Here is a 13742-nt window from a genome sequence, read left to right on the forward strand (position 1 = left end):
CAATACGGTAGTCTAGAAAACTGGAGATTTTTTTTTTTTTTCTCGTGCGCCCCCAAGTAGATTGCGCCCTGGGCAGTTGCACTGCCCATAGCAGAAACCGTCCCTGCTGCCGAGTCTGCCAGCACAGCGGGATACTGCTGCAACTCTCTCTCACTTGTTTGCGCTGCGCTCGCACAGCTGGTTGTCTGTCTGTCACTGAACGTTTAGCCTCCAAATCCAATCCAGTCTCTCACTCTCTCCACCAGTCACATAAAAATGAAACGTCATAATCAATAACAGAACACATAATTCTATTTTTTATTTAAAAAAAAAAAAAAAAAAAAAAATCCCCCACAGAACCCGAAGCCCGACCCGACCCGCCCAATTCACGTAAATTTTAGGCCCGACCCGACCCGAAAATGTCGGGTCGGGTCGGGTCGGGTTCGGGCAGAATATGAGAACTCTAATCTGAAATGCTACCCATTGGAACTGAACCACTGCACGCAGAGAGGTGAGGATGGTATCAAACATCTTGTCTCAGTCTGGGGAAGTTGGGAAAAGGGTGTTTTGCCCAAAACGTCAGAGTATTCCTTTAAACGTCACATTTGCTATGCAGGTGTGTGCATTTCTCTAAATAGCAAAGATTATGTGCAGTGTGTGTTTATATCGCATGTGTGTGTCGGATAAATGAGCCATGGAGGTCTTGAACATGGTCCAGATGAACAGCATACACACCAAAGCTGAACAGGGTGCAAATGGGACTCTGAATTGAGTCCGGGGTAGCCATGCTGGTTTGGGGCAACAGACAGTAGGGCCTTACTCCCGCAGTGTGAAAGGGGCTTGAAAGGTGGGCTTTATACGTCACCAGTGTATTTGTGTGTTTTGTTTTTTTTTTCTTCAGGGTGGTCGATGTTAGTTGAATTCAAAAATTGATAGAAGGACTGGTTTGATTTGTTTCAGTTGAAATACAGCTGGGAAAATCACAATATCTCTCTTTTTATCTTTTTGTTTATCTCTCACTCATTGGCTCGCTTTCTTCATTTCTCAGTTGTTCCTCCCTCTGCTCTGGCAACAGCACAAGTTTTTTGGGATAATTTGCCACTTAAGTTTCTCTCTCTGTCAAAGTGCTGCTCGTGTGGTGCAAATGTGCAAATGCACACGTATTTGTTATGCAAATATGTTTTAGGGTGAAGAAAAAAAAAAAAAAAATCCCAAAAATGTCCATAGCAACAGCCTGAGCCTATCAGTGGCTCTGCAGTTTTCTGGCCATGTTCCACTCTCTCTCCCTGTCTCTCTCTCCTAACTCTGCCTTTCCTCTCTCGTCCTTCCCATTTTTCTTGTGAATATATACGTGTATTTTTTTTTTTTTAATTTTTGATCTCATTGCCTTCTTCTGTTCACTCTTTCACACAATCCTCAGTTTCAGTTTTCACTTTCTCCAATTTATTTTTCTGCAAAGTCTCTCATCCACATTTCAACCACCTCTTTTCTCCTCTTTCTCACACTCTTTCTGTATACTCAAACCCTCCCCGTCTTTCTCTGCTCTCCTTCACCTACCCCAACTATCTTCCCTCTATCTCCTCCCTATCCTCTATCTACACCCTTTCTTCTGTTTCTCAGTTCCCCCCCTCTACCCCTCTCCTTCTGTTTCTCATCTCTGCTCCTGCTCTCCTCAGTGAACTTCTGCTCCAACTTTTTTTCTGTAGTGATATTTTGACTGTCCAGCAAAGTCAAAATATTACTACAACTACATGATAGCAGATGTTTTCATATAGCCAACACTGAGCTTCTAAAAACTTTGAATTTGGAGGCCTGTTGTTGTTGCAATAGACACGATAAAGTCCACAAACTGATGCTGACTTTGCTGGCTAATGGTTCATTATTTACTTTGAAGAGCAATCGAAAAACAAAATTGGTTACTGTTACTGCAGTTTGTTGAGGCTCGTGGAGGATAACAGGTGCAGCTGAAATCAGGACTATTCCACTCTTATGTCTGAAAGTAGTTTATAGGCCACTCTTTGCACAGAAAAGACTTCAAATTCTCACCATTTCACAATGTTTCCTCAGGTAGTGATGACAGTAAGAAAACATTTTACCAAAAAATTACATATTTTACCATCTGTTTTTTTTTTTTTTTTTTTTTTAATATAGCCTTTAATCCATTCATCTCTATTGTACCCCTCTACCTTGCATCCCTTTCTCCATAATCTATGTTTGTGTTGAGTGTTTGTGCATGTGACAAACCACATACTCGCTATACAGGCGACTTGAAGTAGGTCAGGTCTGCATTTCTAATGATGTCACGGTCTGCTGACCCGACTTGCCTGTCTGTCTGAGTATGTGTTCATGCCTGCGAGTAGCTGTACATTGGCCATTGTGTATATTTGCCACTGTAATTTCTGGGTGTGTCTGCCTGTAAGCATGTCTGTATATACCCCACTATGAGAGCATTCATCGCCCGCATGTGCTTCCACTTCTCAGTGCGCGTGTTTGCCCTGCCCCATAATAACCCCAATTGCCTGGTGACACATTGACATAGTACCTTGTTAGAGAGCAGTCAAATCAGCCAGACATTATTCTGGCTACAGACTGGCTGACAGTCTGCCGTAAGGGACACGCTGCAGAGCAGTGTGTCTTGCAGGGCAAATATCAATCAGACAGTCATTCAATTGCCTCCTTCTCTACCATCAAGTATGTCTGTGTGTGTGAGAGGGGAGAAAGAGAGAGAGAGAAAGAGAAAGAGAGAGAGAATATGAGACTGTATGTGTTTCTGCTCTCCCTACTGTAAGTAGCTGACCCCTTGTTTGACAGTAATGAAACGATGAGTGATATGGGTAATGTACACACCATCTGCTGCCTGGTCAAAAGCTCAGCTATCACTCGGGAACATCTGTATTATACAGGCTTTATCATATGGCATTAAAAACTGATGGCGATGTACATGTTTGGATGTATTGCACTTTAAACCTCAGTTGCAAATTTGGACATCCTTGTTGAGTTATAGCCTATTGTTTTTGTAGGAAATGGTAGAGATAATGTCAGAGCTGATGTTTTTACTTTAATACGAGTGCCCACAGATAGCAGTATCATGATATACAGTACATGCTCCTCTCAGTGACCACACCCTCAGGTTAACATGGGTGTGTAAAGGGCAACCTGCATTTCACCAATATTTGCACTGCAACCAAATCAGTTACACTTGCTGAAAGACTGCCTTAACACAGTAGTATTCAAATATTTTCTAAGAGGGGATTCACATTTTGAATTTTTTATTTATTTATTTTTTTTGTCTGACAAACTGTGCCAAACATCATGATATGGTTCATATGGTTACTTAGCTTTGGGTAGTTCTTTATGTTATTCAGAATTAACACAGATTACATTAAAATGCAGATGAGAGGAAAGACAACCCTTATCAGCTATTAGGCTACTGACCAATCAAATGTGGTATAGTCTAACCTATACTGCAGGGACTAGAAACTGGCATTAACTATAAAAGTTGATATCTATCTTCCCATGTGGGATATTTCTCTCATGTGGAGAGCTTATGGGCATTAGATTGCCAATTCCAAACTCGAGATTGGCATGGAAAATAGTGATAGAAGACCATAATTAGCACCAAAAAAAACAGTATCTGTATGCCTTTGAGCAAGGAACAGTGTGCTCCTTAATATAAAACTGGTACTTACTGGCCCACAGTAGATGACTGTGGTTTCACTGGCAAGCCAACAGATTAATAAGCATGGAATTAATGAAAGAGAGCATGTGCTCTGACTCTGTACCTGCAGCCCAGGCTTACTGAACAGATGTAGCCAGTGGAGAAGCCTGTGCTTTTCACTGCAATAAAGTGCATGCAGCAGTGAATTACTGCTATCCCGGTGCAGCAAACCACGGAGAAGCTGTTTGGGAGTTTGGAATTTTGTTCTCAATATCATTGGTTAGACAATAAGGAATGATCACCCAGCACATAAAAACATTGTTATGTATCAAGGTATGTGTACCACAGTATGGAGTGCATGGTTTACAAGTATACTGCACATGGTTCAGGTTCAGTATATCGTTAAATGCTCTGGGCAGGATGGATGTAAACACACATCACACTACATTTCAAGGAATTCCTCAATATCAATCATGATATTGTAGGGATGGCTATTTGTGTTTTCGCATGAGAGATAGTCATTAATAGTCAATGTGTGTGAGGACCAAATAGCAGCAAATAACAGAACAGTTACAACAATATTGTTTTAGTGCAGGTTTAAAAAGACAACTCTTAACACCATATCATGATATTACAGTGTCAAAAATCCCTTCCCCCAATCTCATATCACATATCACTACAAAATCCATATATCACTTTGTCCCAGTTAATCACGTCAAAGGTTAAGTAGACTATTTTGCAGACATTTATATTCATTACATAAAAAAAACACAATGCCACACAATAACTCACACACTTATTATAGACCTTTATTCTGGTTTATGGCTACAGAAAGGTACAGTTGGTCCTTGTTCTTTGCTTCTGATAATGCTGAAATTATTTTTAAAACTTTTTTTTATGTCAGTGAATTTTTGAAGTTCAGACTGTTTCTAGTATTTGAATTTAAGCAACACAGCATTTGTCATTAGAGAGTTGCAGAACACATCATTTCCCCTCCATCGGAACTGCCACAGTTGTCAAAAGAAAAAAGCCACAAGCTCAAAGCGAGTGCAGTAGAAACGGCGCTGTGACATCACAGATTTGACATAAGCAGTGTCCTCAGCAGGATTTCTGCCCCCTGAAAGAAAATAGAAAGAGAAAGCTAAGAGACGAGCTCAGCAAGAGAACAGAGGCTGCACCCCGGCTCTCCAGGGAAACACTCTGCTCAGTCACTTGTTCTTAAAGGTCCCCTCTAATGACATCTCTAGCACCAGATTGCCTTTCCCCTTGAGTACTTGTTTCAGTCTATTGTCCCAGAGAGATGCTCCTAACATGGGATGTTGAGCACGCTGAGGTGGGGGGAGCCAGTGAAACGACAGCATCCTCTCCTCCCGTCATTTCTGAGAGCACGTCTCTTTCCTCAGCTCTGGTTTTTGGTCCGACAAGGAAAAGGAGAGGAACAGGAGAGACATAAAACAGATGCGTCTGTCTGTCCTTTGTCATCAGGTCCACAGAGACTAGTCTGTGACATATATTTGTCCTTTTTTGCATAACAAGTTACCTTCAAGCTGCATGCCTTTCCTCTCTCTTTTCCTTCCCACAAATCTGAAATGTGACAATCCCAGCGTTGTACCCACATCAAACAAAGCCTTGTGCTTCAGTGCAGTAAGGTACTTGCAATGCTATGTGTTTGAGTCCACTCTCCTGTTTTTCTTGTCACTCTTTAAGGGTAATCTCACCAGCAAATGGAAAAAAAAAGTTAATTTTCTACCTTCATGTGACCAGAGATTCCCCATATCTGATGTAAATTTGTCCCAAACGTTGAGCAGCTGCAGTGAAACCTTGAGCACAAAATGTTGATAGAGCGCTCCCACTCCTGAGCATACGCACTTCTCCCTCCTCCTTAAGAGTACAGAACAGCGTTGCGCCTGCAAAACTGTACAACAGTGTCCATGTCCTATAGCATAAGTTAGCATTCAAGCACAAGCTGACTGCACAGCACTTTGCGAAAACTCTCTGAATGCTGCCTGATTTCTGCTGTCTCCGGTGGCTTCCCCAGAATCTGTCAGGCAGCCGTTCTCTTCCCCCCGCCAGTAGCATCGGAGAGACAAGCCACCAAAAAATAAATCGACCGGAGAGGAGGGGAGAGGAGAAATGAGATAAATAGAACTCGGTGCATCTCTTGTACATCTACGCTCTGCTTCCACAGCATCAGACAACTCAGACTTGACTTTGTTTAGGAGGAATTTTTATTCTCTGGTGTGCATTTGAGGGTTTCACAAGAACAATGTGGCATAACCGCCTTTTCTCTGCTGAATGATTAAAGTCTAATTTTAAAGTCTACACAACATATGTGATCAAACATGTTTCATTTAAATTGACCATTGAAAATAAAATGCATTGGGAGGGAACGCTTGAACAGGTTGAGCAACAAGTCCTTATCAACAAGGCTGGGGTGTGTGTGATTTTATTATCTGCCGCCTGCATCTGCCTTTTCCTCTCTAAGCCACTTTTTTTCTCTTTCTTTTCATCCTTTTCTCTCTCCACCTGCTCTCTCCATCATTGTTTCTCTCCTCCTTTCACTGGATGCTATTCCACAGTCACAAGCCTGGGGGCAGCAATCAGTCATCGAAATCACCTGCTTCAGCTCCTTTCCCTCCTTTGCTACACTGGCGCTCCACACTCATTGAATTACGCTTAGTCTGCTGAAACAGGACAATATTAACTGTGTTTTGTCACCTCGGCGACTTAGCATATATATATTTTTTTTCCCCTTATCTCATTACAAGTGTCTTTTCAGCCTGTTACGGAGGTCTTATACTGCTTCTGAAGAAATACTGTATTTCTGATTTTTCAAAGGATTTTTGGACATGTGAGACCCAGGCTGTTGTTTATCTATCATTTATCAAAAAGATGCAGTGCTATATGTCAAGTCATAGTTTCTTTCAACCATATAATGTGGCCATCAGTATACTCTGAAAAAAAGATCAGTACCATATTACTAGCACTGCAATTTGGCAACCAAATTAATATTCACTCTTAGGTTTTCTCACTAACACAATTACTGCCATCCACTTCCTTGCCACATCACATCACATCTCTACACAGAGCCACTTCCATGTTTTTCTTTTTGTCTTAAAAAAAAGGAATTGACTCCATTCCATGCCATGCATTTTATTTATTTATTTATTTATTTTGGCCTTGACATCAACAAAAAAGACAAAATAGGCTGGATGCATGAAAATGTGGCCTGTCACCTGCAATGGATGCATCACACATTATTAGATGACATTAACCATTGTATATCTTCATCTTTTATTACCTTTTTTTTATTTTGGGGAAAAGGGAAGAATAAATCAGAATATATATATGGAATATATACAGCCTTTGGGATAGCAGGCTAGTAAATTTTAACTCCCTGATTATGTGCCATGTTTATGGAAATACACAACTGTGTCAGTGGCTGTTAATTTGCTGGGCCTTCATTCAAATTAATGACCCTTTGTTGGTACCTAGCGCACCATGAAGACGTGTGTGTGTGTGTGTGTGTGTGTGTGTGCGCGCGCACGTGTGTGTGGAATAGACCACTGATTCTCCTTATGTTTGCGTGTATGTATGTGTACCATCACGTTCCCTTTGTGACATGCCTCAGTCCCCATGGAGCAGTAATGCCATAATTTCTTCCCACACATGACCTTATTAAAGGATTTCTCTAAGACACTGATGCAAGACACATGTGTGCACACACACACACACACACACATGACTTACCAAACTACGGATTCAGAAGCGTCAAAGAATTAAAGGTATATTTCATGAAATTAATGTAAAATAGCACCCTCTACAGGTGCAAAGATGGCAAATCTAAATCAAAGAGAAAAGTTGCCTCCACCTCTCAGTTTGAAATAGAGCTCCATGTCCCCACAACAACATAATTTCAGTGGAAAACAACAATGGCAAGATGATTTCTTGTTGTTGTGTTTCCATGCTCATACATATCCACAGCATTGTGGCTGATCAGTGTTCAGTGGCTGAAAGTGTTCATGAATAATGCGGAGCTTGCTCCCAGGTCTGCACGGCACGTTCTGCCAACAAACTTGTCAACTGCCACTTTGCCCACTGTAATTTAATCTACATTGCTACAGTTGATTAATACAATAAGACCAACAGTGGATTAAATAAACAAACAAAACAAACAATCAAACAATCAAAAAAAAAAAAAAAAACATGGCACCCAGAGTCTTTGATACCTCCACACTCAACAAAAGACCACATTTGCAAAAAAGTCGTCTCTTGCTAGAAATCACAAGTGATGTCATCAGACATCTATGAATTATTCATGAGATAAAAAGCATTTGATCAAGCTTTACATCCAGAAGAAATACTACCTGGGTTGTATTTTACATGTCAGTAATTTCAATCTAAAGTTGGAAGTTCCAATCAGAGATACACTTTTATACACATTCCCACTGGACTCCATAAAATGTATGCAGTGGTATCCTGCCACCACAGTGCTGCAGCAACAAGCACACCATTGGCCCTGGTTGCTCTGTATAGAAACACATAAACCAACCAGGCTTTACCTGTATCAGGCTAATCTCTGCATAGGTCTGGTTCTGAAAATGGAAACGAGGTATTCGATCTTGCAGTAGTCCACATAAATGATAGACAGCCTAAAAGCCAGTGAAAAATTCATTGAATCCAAACAGATTATGACTATTTGATTATGGTGAAAATTCAAACCATTTGGCCGTGGCTCACAAATAAAGTTTACAGTAAACACATGCAAACAGGAGCGGAGGCATAATTTGTAAGCTGGATAGCATATACACCTACCTGTTTACACAGCAAAAAATCAATGTTGGTTTTGATCTGCTCATGCTTCAAGGCCATCAAAGAAAATCGTTATCCTTTAAGTTGCTGTTTGCTGGATACTGTATGTGTGCTTGACTGATTTATTACTCTCCACCACCACCTGCTTAGATCTGCTGATATGTACTATAGGGGTGAGTTTAGGTCTTCCCTCACTGGTAGGTTTACAGTTACAATTACAGTTACAATTTTGTGGACACTTTTATCCAAAGCAACTTGCATATGAGATTGTGGGAGTGTTTGTGTACTGCTCTGAAGTGAAGGCATCATCACAGAATTTGTGGAGCGACTAATCAGGGCATCTCAATCAGATTCTGGTCAAATCTAGGCCCGGTGATGAGAGCAGCTGCAGACCTCAGGAAACGCCACGTAATTAAAAAATGTGGGCGTGGCAGCTGGTGAGGCTATGAGTGTCCCATCTGAAATGTATGAAACATTCCCTTACCCCCTTTGACTTAGCCAGGACACGAAATACAAACATACAACTGCGGTCATCACGGTTGCAACTGATCACTTTTGGACACTTTAAAAGCTACTTTGAAATTCGAGGCTTTAGCGTGTTAACACTAGAGGTATACAGAGTTCTGCCAATTAGAGCTTGACATTTATGACGCAATGGCACGGGCTCCGTTTGGACTTACTTTCTCACTTAATTGCCCGGTTCAGGTAAAGCCAGGGTTGAGTGAACATTGACTCAGTGGACAAATGAATTACAGCCCTATTTCACATTCAAGTCAGGCTCACGCTAAGAAAAGGCTCTTATCTTTCAGGTTGGGGATCAGTTTGGACTGAACTTTTTGGAGCAAAAGTTGGGTTGAGATTGAAAATTTGGGCCCGAATTACGCTCTACTCCTAGTACTATGAAAACTAACTAATCAAAAAGCCTTCTTTGAGCTTCTTAATCATGACATTTTTTAGATGACATGCAGTACATGCTATGTGTCAAGTGTCATTTCATTGATATGTGCACCTGTTTTGTCCCATTGTCCATAGACCTAGCAGGACATACACTGGTTGCAAAAACTAGCTGGCCAAATAACCCATCTGGGCCTGTGTGAGTGTGTGTGCATATGTGTGTGTGTGTATAGTAAGACAATAATACACAACTGCGCCACATTTTCACCAGACCTACAGATTTTGAACATCAGTCGAGCTATCCCGCACCTCAGCGCCTCCTTACTTTCTTCCTCTCCCTGTATCTCCCGTCTTTACCGTCTCTATTTCCATTTCTGTCTACTTCCCTCCTTTCTCTCATCTTGTGCCTTCTCTCACTTTCCTCTCTCTTTCCCTCCTCCCCTCACTCTACATCCATTCCTCCCTTCCTCCTTCTCTCAGCTCACAGGAGGGTCAAGTGCCTGGGCTTTTGTCTCCGGAAAACATGTGGTGGGAATTAATTGGCTCCAGCGTTTGGCTCTTTCCACCTGACTGCCTTCGCGTGGCTGTCACCTGGCGCTCCCTCTCCCTCTCCCTTTCACTCTCTCCATCTCTCTTTCTTTTTGTCTCTCTCCCCTCCTGTTCTCTTTTTTCCCCCTCATTCTCACTTCTCTCTCTGCCCCTCTTTTTTTTCTTTCTCTCTCTCTATAGTTCTCACTCTGTCTCTACCCTCTCTGTGTCGCGGCCCCCCTTGTAAGATCAAGCCCTCTGCTGCAGCTGAAGCACTCTTGTGTTGTGTCTAATGAGGAAGGATAATGTGTGTGCTGTTGTAGTTGATGGATATATGAGAGGAGAAAAGAAAGAAAAGAGACCTACAGAGACAGAGCAGCAGAGAGAGAATGAGGCGAGAAAGAGGAGGAAAAAGATAGGAAAAAAGGTTGGAAGAAAAAAGACAAACAAGGACGAAAGACCATGATAGAGAATGAAAGAATTAAAAGCTAGATTTGCCTTCACTGGACAGATGAAGTAATGGCAAAAGATAGATAGATAGATAGATAGATATACAAACATGCATAGATAATTGCAAGCTTTTATCATATCCATCCTCACCACAGATACAAAAATAATTTGTCTTTTTCTCTCTCCATCTCATTCAAAACCTTATTTGGTCTTCATCATTTTCTTATGCATTTTCTTCTCTTTACTTTTCAGCTGCCCAGTTATCTCTGTGAATACACTTTGGCAAATTCTCTGCTTTGGACAAAAGACAGAAAAATAGGTTTTTGAGACTTTATGGATGGATAAAAACAGATCATTTCACCTCTCATCAATCTGTCCTGTCGCCATCCTTGCATGCATCCATCCTTACATTGTCACAACTGTCACCATCCCAAAATGAAAATGAAAAAAAGAAAGAAAAAAAAAAACACATTTTTGTGAGCTGCTAAAGATTGATTTAAAATGAGCTCATTCCATTTCCTTATCCTCTTTTATCCCTACCCATCAATCCATGTATCCGCCCGTCCTCTAACCATCCTTACATTGCTACATTCACATCCACGTCCCAATGTCCTCACACCCTAAAATACAGAATTAAAAAACAGCTAATTTCATCTCTCTCACATCCCCTGTCTTCTTACCCCAATTGCCAGACTGCGCCCCCCCCCCCCCCCCATATACCCATCTACCCATCCCTGCACCTCACCCCACCCCACCCCTCCCAAAAAAAAGAGGGATAAATGAGGACGCATGTTAATTGTGTTCAAAGGGGGAACCATGTGCCAGGCGTACTCCTTGTTTCCATGACAACTGGCTCAGGCTCGAGAAAGATTTCAGGGGCAAACGGGAATGGGGTGGAGGGGGTCACCCCAAAAGAGGATAAGCATAATTACAGTGAGATAGACAGCCAGTCAGGGAATGGTGAGGTCTGTAAGCAAGAAGTGTCCCAGCCAGAAAGACACTGAATACAGTCCACCCAGAAAATCAGTGGGTGAAATATCTGCTATAACCACTGAAACCCTGTTTAGTTTACTGTAATCTACAGTTTATCATCATATGTTTATGAACTTGTGTATCTGTTCCCCCCCCCAGCAAATGTTTATCTCTTTTTCTGTCCAGCTTTCCTTATTGTTTTCACTTGAGTCTTGCCATGGAGGAGCATTTTAACACGTACAAAAACCACGATTTTCTACGCAGTTTAGAATCTCTCTGTGGATATCAGGTTATTTTAGGGGGCTTGGTAGACTGATTTACACCATTGCATGCTTTTCTTTTATTCAGCAACACCCTGCTCGACTGCATGAATATTTAGCTGTGATCTCTGCTTTTATCGGTGCAATCTGTTCAGAGGCGAAACCAAACAAAGGAGCTAAAAGAGTTGTAAAGTCTTTTCTTCTTGACTTGGCACATATTCGGTGCAATAAAATGAATTTTCAGCTGATTAAGCACAGCATATGGCATGTTGTGAGTACTCAACCATTGTAGAATATAGGTATCCATACATGCTCAAGTGTTTAAATAACAATAATCAATTTGGCGCCCTATTTCTGCTGGAATGGACATCCGTGTCCTGTTTAGGATTTTCTTGCGTGTGAGTAGAAAAGCACGCCACAGTGAAGCTCATTATCACCGTTTTGTTTAATGTGATAATTACACTAGAACTGAATAAAATCAATTTACATATCTATTTTAACGGTGGCATAAGACATTATATATTACAAAATCGTTGTCCATCTCGACTGTATTGCTATCCATTAAATTATTTCTACTCCCCTGTATCAATCTACCATCAAATAGATTCCTACATTTCTTTATTACTCAGCCATCCACCACCTATTTCTTTGTGGGTCCATGCCTGCAATGCTGTGAGTTTCTCACATACCAAACATTCCTCTCTGTATTCTGACACAAAAAGAAAGAAATGCTAATCTCAATCAAAAAACACAAAGTGCCAAGTCTGGCAGAATTCTCCGGCACAGCCGTAAACAAATGCCCCCAGTGCATCACAAACCACTGAATCTATAAAAGTGAATGATTTTTAGCATTCAGATTTTTTTTTCTTTTTTTTCTCTTACTTTTGTCTCCTGGAAATGCATTTTGCTGCTAACCGGTATGAGCCAAAACCCTGCTTACGGACAAGAAATGTATTTGTTGCCTGGCAACATTATTTCATTGAACATTCTATCAGGAAGCATGTGGAGGCTAATGAAGTCTTGTGAATTCAGTGTCATAACACGTTGAAGGTAGACAGCTCTGCTCTGTGACAAAACTGACTGCCTCATCAGCAACTCCTATATACAAAATGGACTTGTTTGTTAGAAACTGACCTTGGAGTGCATGGCAAAATCACACTTTTTCATATTTGTTATTAGGGAATGAAAAGGAAGAAATTCCATGTTGTACTAAATAGTGAATGATAAGTAGTGGAGTGCGAAGATTCACAATTCAAGATGAGGGACATCCAGCATTATGCACCATGAGTGTCCAAAATAATGGAAACACCAATCAATAAATGAATATCAGATCCTTGAAGGTGCACTATACAGAACCTCCAAGGGTGGACTGAAGTGACGACCGTTTAGACTTAACTGACAAAATGTGGAATATGCAAGTAATTTATCAACATGTCATGAGTAGCATGTAGACTCAACCATAAAAATGATGTGCTTACTCTGCGTCTGTTTTCTGCACTTTTGTGTCATGCACCTTTAACAGGGAGTTTTGTCACCTTTTACCTTTGCAACACCTCCAATCCTCCTTGGAATGCTGTCACACAAGTGTTGAACTGTGTGAAGTGGGATATTGGACTTTTCCTCCTGAAGGGAAAGCCTCCAGTGCTTTGAGGGATGAAGGAGGTGGGAATCCTTTTCACACTTTGCACCTCTGAACTCCCCACTGAGCTTCCATAATATTTTCACCTGTGGTACAGAGGGAAGCCATGGAAAGCATATGATTGCATCGTGCATTTCAGTTCATCCATAAAATCCTGTTGCATTTGTATTGCTATATATACTCACCGGCCACTTTACCAGGTTGTGAGTATAGAATAGTACAGAAAGAATAGTAATTCTTCGTAGCATAGATTCAACAAGGTGCTGGAAACATTCCTCTGAGATTTTGGTCCATATTGACAGGATAGCTTCACACAGATTTGTCAGCTGCACATCCATGATGCCACCATATCCCAAAGCTGCTCTGTTGGATTGAGATCTGGTGACTGTGATGGAGGCCATTTGAGTACAGTGAACTCATTGTCATGTTCAAAAAATCAGTTTGAGATTATTTGAGCTTTGTGGCATGGAAGTAGGCATCAGAAGCTGACACTGTGGTCAGAAAGTGACTGACATGGGCAACAACAATAATCAGCAACAATACTCAGGTA

This window comes from Myripristis murdjan, chromosome 16 (genome assembly GCF_902150065.1).
Source record: "Myripristis murdjan chromosome 16, fMyrMur1.1, whole genome shotgun sequence".
In the NCBI taxonomy this organism is placed as follows: domain Eukaryota; kingdom Metazoa; phylum Chordata; class Actinopteri; order Holocentriformes; family Holocentridae; genus Myripristis; species Myripristis murdjan.